Source organism: Cololabis saira, chromosome 1 (assembly GCF_033807715.1).
Source record: "Cololabis saira isolate AMF1-May2022 chromosome 1, fColSai1.1, whole genome shotgun sequence".
Taxonomy (NCBI): domain Eukaryota; kingdom Metazoa; phylum Chordata; class Actinopteri; order Beloniformes; family Belonidae; genus Cololabis; species Cololabis saira.
The window spans coordinates 32,810,680-32,816,837 of NC_084587.1; positions in this window are offsets into that span (position 1 = coordinate 32,810,680).

The following is a 6,158-nucleotide window of genomic DNA, read 5'->3' on the forward strand; positions in this document are numbered from 1 at the left end:
AGTAGTAACACCAAGCACCAAAACAGATCAATAACTGATTTAATTCAACAAGGAAGTTCTGTATTCCAGACAGCTAACAAAGCAGCTTCATTACAAATCGCCGCACCACACGACCACGTTCCACATATTGACTTGCCGTGGGTTTTACGTCAGATACCCCACCTGACACAGCCCACCTTATTTAACGTAAAACCAAGCTAAATTTTATTCAAGACTTTTCAGCAGGAACACAATGAGCAGAAGGAAAACTGCAGCCTCAGCCGGTAAAATCAGGCACTGCTGTGTAAATATGGAAGCCGAAGCAGTCATAACAAAACCTACATGCGCATGGATATATGCTGCACCGTATTGACCATACTAGATAGGAAATATTTAATGTGAAGAGAAGTCAAGCACAGGAGTAAGAGAAATGGGACAAAACAAAGGTTACCTTGCAATGATTAGAGCCTCATAAAAGCTTCAAACGCCAAATTTTGGATCAACCCTGTTTCTTCTTTGGCAAAACCAGATTTTAAGTTGTTCCAGCATCTGCAGGGCTGGATGATGGATCTGTTAATCTGCATTTACTCGGTCACTACTGATAGATAAATAGAATTCCATAAGATGTGTGAAACTGTGAAGTTTGAATATGTTGATTTTGTATTTTTTTCCCTCATTTGTTACAAAAAATAAGGCAAGTCAGTTTAATTTTGAAACTGTCAAAATGAGGAAGCAGTAAGAACTGCGAAAGGAGACAATAAAACAGACCACATCCATTTGAGGAATACTTTTATTGTTCTTCAGTGTCTCTAATGCAAGGATGGTTTTCCATGAACAACATGAAACACAAACGATGTGTGAAAAAAAAAGTTTCTTCTGCAAAGAATGCTGCATTAGACAGCTGTTCCACCGGCGACGGCAAAGCAACTCCAAGAGCAAGTGGCAAGAAATGAATCTTCTCGTTCAATCAATTTGAATTTACAGGTTCAGTTTCCAACATGAAACTGAAATAAATAACAATGGAAACAATGTACTGTGGACTTTCGGGTATTGCATATTAAGATTAAGTATGACAGAAATACTGACACCAAATAAGTGTTGAGTCCAAGTGTAGAACTATCTTATTAATTTAATGCAAGTCTTTCTATGGCAGTTATTTATCGCTGCATTTCACACGACCTTTTTATTTCATTCACATAACCTTACTTTTCTTGATGTTTCCTTCCACACTGACCACATCAGTCAAATCCTTTATTTTCATAATCCTTTCAACCAGCAATCACACAAGTTTTAATTAGGCTTTAAAAGCAACACTTAACAAGTGTTATCAGTTGTTTTTTTCACTTTAACTTTAATAAAGAAGAGTATGAGAAGCAAAACAGAAACATGTCTCACTCATGTTGTGAATGGAAACTCACATTTTAAGATTTAAATTCAAGTCAAAAGCAATTCTTGTTGCATAAAAAAATATGCACAAAACTTAATTTATGTCTTTTAAATGTCCTTATAAGTGATGAAAGCAGGGTTCTGTGTATGAGTGTTGATTCTTCTTGCAGGAGTAAAACTGTACAGACTTGTTGCCGCCATTGGACTCAAATGTCTCCTGCAGGCTGCTCTCAACAACATTCCCCTGTGTCAGGCCCTCTGTGAGTAACTTTAGTCTTTTTTTTTCTTAAGCTCTTTTAACAAATGCTCTGTAGCCCTGAGCTTTTCATATCAGGAGGATTTAGTTGGTTGGGCGAGTGCTGGCTGTGCGCTTCTGGTCCTGAGTCTCTGGTGGGGCGGGCAGGCAGGCATGTAGATAAAGCTGAAATCCAGGAAGACGCAGACGAGACATCCAAGAAGGCTAGGAATGTTCAGGTCAGGTGTGTCTCCAGGTGAGGAAGATCATCAAAAGTTTATCACCAGGTACACACTCAGGTAGCTGTTTAGGAGGAGCCAAAATCACCACTGGGGTAGCACAATAATCCGGCGAATCCTGGTCTTGAATAGTGGCCGATTAGATTGGATAATGCCATGTGTGCAAAGGAGTTAACCAAAACCCGCCCCAGGGCCCTGGGAAGCCCGCTATCCCCACCTAGAGGCCAGAAAGAAGCACAGCCAGGACATGATCATGGCACATTGTTGATGTTTGCAGCTTCATGCCTATTTTTTTTTTTTTGCTTGGAGATCTATGCACATGTCCAAGTGGAGGATCTGATTTATGTGGGGAACCTTTTAGAGGACACACACCTGACAACAACAAAATCCTGTTTACTGGGATGACTCTGGTCAAGTCAAGTCTTCATATGTAAAAAAAACAGCAGTAGGAACCATTTGTTATCTGAAATCCAGAAATGTGGAAGTGGTAACTACATTGTGACACATCAACACTTGGCATCACTTGAGTCTTTATTAAGATACATACAGAAAATACTGTGGTTTTAGATGTAAAATATGAATCAATTTGCTGATAATTGACCATACAATTTTGAGAACAAAACATTTCTATAGGTAAAGGTCAGTGAGCTCCCTCAGCAGAAATCACAGATTTAACTCTTAAGCAGACTGTCAAACACATGATTGCATTAAATAAATATAGATTGAAAGAACAACAAGGTTAGGGGTGCAAAAAATGTAGCTGTTAACTGCAGACTCATGTAAGTCAATCTGATGGAACATAAACATAACAAATATAGCTGAACCAGCAATCAGGAATGTTAAGATAAACAGTGGACCCGGTAAAAGACAGTTTTCACAGCAGATATTTTGAGATATTATGTTGGCTTCGGTTGGTCTTTGAGATCCAGTCCTGCGTGTTGGTTCATTTTCCGGGTCTACAAGGACTGTAAAACTAAAGGAACCTCCTTATTAACATTATTCATGACACGCTTGTCCTCACGCCTGCTGTAATCATGGATTATCTGTTTGATGTGTGCAGTATGTTGAACAAAGAATTTTAGAAAATTCTTTGAAAAGTCTTTACAACATATTTTTTTGGTATATTTTATAGCTACATTTTCTCTGTTTCTGATGTTTCTGTGATCATTTTAAATGACATTTCCAAATTCCACCCCCTCATCCACCTGTCAGCACCCCCTCCGTACATTGTTCAGTAACAACCCAACTGCTGACACTGTTGTATTTCTCATTGAAATATATTTCATGCTGGAGAGATGATGATAAAAACACAACCCCAATCATTCATCCTGTATTAAAAGCAAGAAAACTAACAAACTGTGAAAAAAAAGTGGAAAGAGATTAGCTCAGCAGTCTAAACACCTGCAGTGAGGATGACAATGAAAATCCATTGAACATGAATTGAAAAATGTAAATGTACATTATTTGGTATATTAAAAAAAGAAAAGTTAAGTAAACATGTGCAATTAGTTTAATAATCATGAATTTATCTGACAATTCACTGGTTCTATAAGACTATAAGACTTGACACAGAGTGGGGCAGTCTCTCTCTGAAATCTTCCACAGTTGAAGACAAAAAAAGAGAAAAACTTGAGATACAATGTGAGCAATAACAATTAGAAATAAAGGCATTCTTTCCAAGGCCTGCCTCAATTAAAAATGACCCACTTTACATAGTAGGGCGATGTAACACGTCATGACACATGAAGGCACATATTGAGATTATATGATTACATGTCAAATGAACTTTTAACTTCTTGCTCTGATACTAAATAAAAAGCCCTTTTAAAGTCAAGAGACTTTGTTATTATCTCCCAGATATGTCATATCATTTAATTTGATATTGAGGCCACCAATAATTGTAACTTGTAATGTAAATAATGACCTTGGTTGTGAAAGTAATTCAACTATTCTGCAACTCAATCTGCTCAAAATTACAGCTTTACAGCATACATCCATGACTGCAGAGAGATGAGTTGAAGAGAAAACCACCAGTAAGTGCGACTGAACAAGTGAATTTATTTCACATACAGGCAGTCACAGTTTAAAATATTGCCAACTTTAGTCAATGTTACAGCCACTCTGTGTAGCAGTAACACGTGTGACCATAAGGGGGCTGAGATCTGCATGTGTTAGAAAAAGCTACTGGCAAATCAGTGCGAATGAGTGGGGACGGTCTCTTCTGATAACACTTTGTCCCACCTGAAATGTACTTTCTTGTCATATGCCAGAGGCTGGATGTGATAAAATGCCCTCATGCAGTCATAAGTGCCACGCAGAGTGGCCTCAAAATCCACCGCTGTTAGTTCAATAAGACCTTTTTAGGAGCCAGGTGATGATGTGATGTTTCAAATACTATAATTCTCCCCACTGACAGTTTCACTGCACATTTCCCTGACTAAAGCGAGTGATAACCAGAAGAGGACAAACCTTGGTAAGTTTGATGAGGATGATAGTTATGTATTTTTCTTGGAAATAGGTTTTTGGGTCAAGAGCAGTTTGTCCACCATGTGCTAATTATTGCAATGGAGCTTAAACTTATAAATGTATGTTAGTATCCAACATGTTTTTTTTCTCCTTTTTTGTTTAGCTGTTTACCCTCAAGATTCAAGACTGAGCCACCTGGGGTTTAGCTGCAAATTACTTCCTCTTTAAGTGACTTGTTCGAAAACACCACAGTATTGCTTCACATTAACTATTCACCATCTGTTTCAGAGCCTATCAAGTGTTTTCTGGTTTGTGTGCAATACAGCTGAAGTTCCTGTGTTGCAGAATATGATGACTGGAATAACATAAGTATAGCAGAACTTGCTATTCAAAATCAGAAGGTTTTACTTCCTTAATGAATTAATGAAGACACAGACACATCTATGTTGCAGGTCTTGGAACTTGTATTAAAGTCCTGACTGACGAAAGAGAATAATAAAGAAGATGGAGGAGTTCATTATGTATGATAATAAATAAATTCTATCGCAACATGTAATAATGTTTTTGAATAGTCCATAATGCCATTTTTTTATGTAATTTTGATATTCATCTTGACATAATTGTGTTAAAAAAGAGACAGATTTAAGTCTGATTTATTCTTCTACATAAAAGCTAGCCACAGATGATATTTCAGACATTGAGGCCCAAAATAAAAACAGAAGGGAGAGATGAGCTGAAGAGGAAGCTAAGTGATTTTGGTAAATGATGAAACGTCATCAGTCGATTCGATTTGTAGTTACCTAAAGACACAAAATAGTCCCTGTGTTTTAGATAGGACTCCAACCAGGCAAGTGCTGTGCCAGAAACTCCAGCCCAGTTTTTCAACCGGTCTATCAAGATGTTATGGTCAACTGTGTCAAATGCAGCACTGAGATCCAGTAAGACCAAGTAGTAGTAAGACTGAAATGTTGCCGCTATTGTTACCGGAGCGGATTAAGGACCTTTACTAGAGCTGTGTCAGTGCTGTGATGTGGCCGGAAACCTGACTGGAAGACATCAAATAGTAATTTAGTGTTAGAAGTGTTGAAGTGACCTCGTGACACATAACATCTATTACGCATTATCACACCTCTTAACATATGGAAAGATGTTTCACATGAACTCCACTGTAATAACATATTAATCACTCTTGCTCTGTATGACAACATGTTCCGCACATGTTTCATTATGTTACAGCACATGGTGAAATTCTTTCCCCACGTGATCATATTTCTTCACCAGTGATTATATGTGGAAACCGTGAAAAACATTTGTTTTTCCTCTATATACATGTACATTAGTCTTGTAAGCTGTTGTCCTCTCGTATGTATTAGCTTTTCTTGTAACACAACAAAGTGTATCCTTGAGGGTGCCCTCAACACTGTTTTTCTTTTCTCTCTCTTCAGTTTAATGCTTTTTTTAACCTTCTCTCCAGTTTAACACCGTATGAAGTTGATTGTTTGCTTTTTCTCATTTTGATACACTTTTATACCAGTGCACACCTCCCTCAATCGAACAAAGCTTGAGTCAATTATTTATTTTTTTTAAAGTAAAATATACAACAGAGCGTAGTGGCATATAAAACGGTACACTGATAAGAAGATCAAACGATAAGAAGTGAAAGGCTGGATTAATAAAATACTATCAATCATTGTGGGGGAACTGATCAGCCATATTTGCTTTTTCAACACTGGACTGGCGTGATGATAAGCCTTCATCTCAACTGCAATTACTATATGGCATAAAACCATGATATATTAAGTCTCATTCATAAAATCTAGATGTTTCTAAAGAAATGTTTAGAATTTAGATGA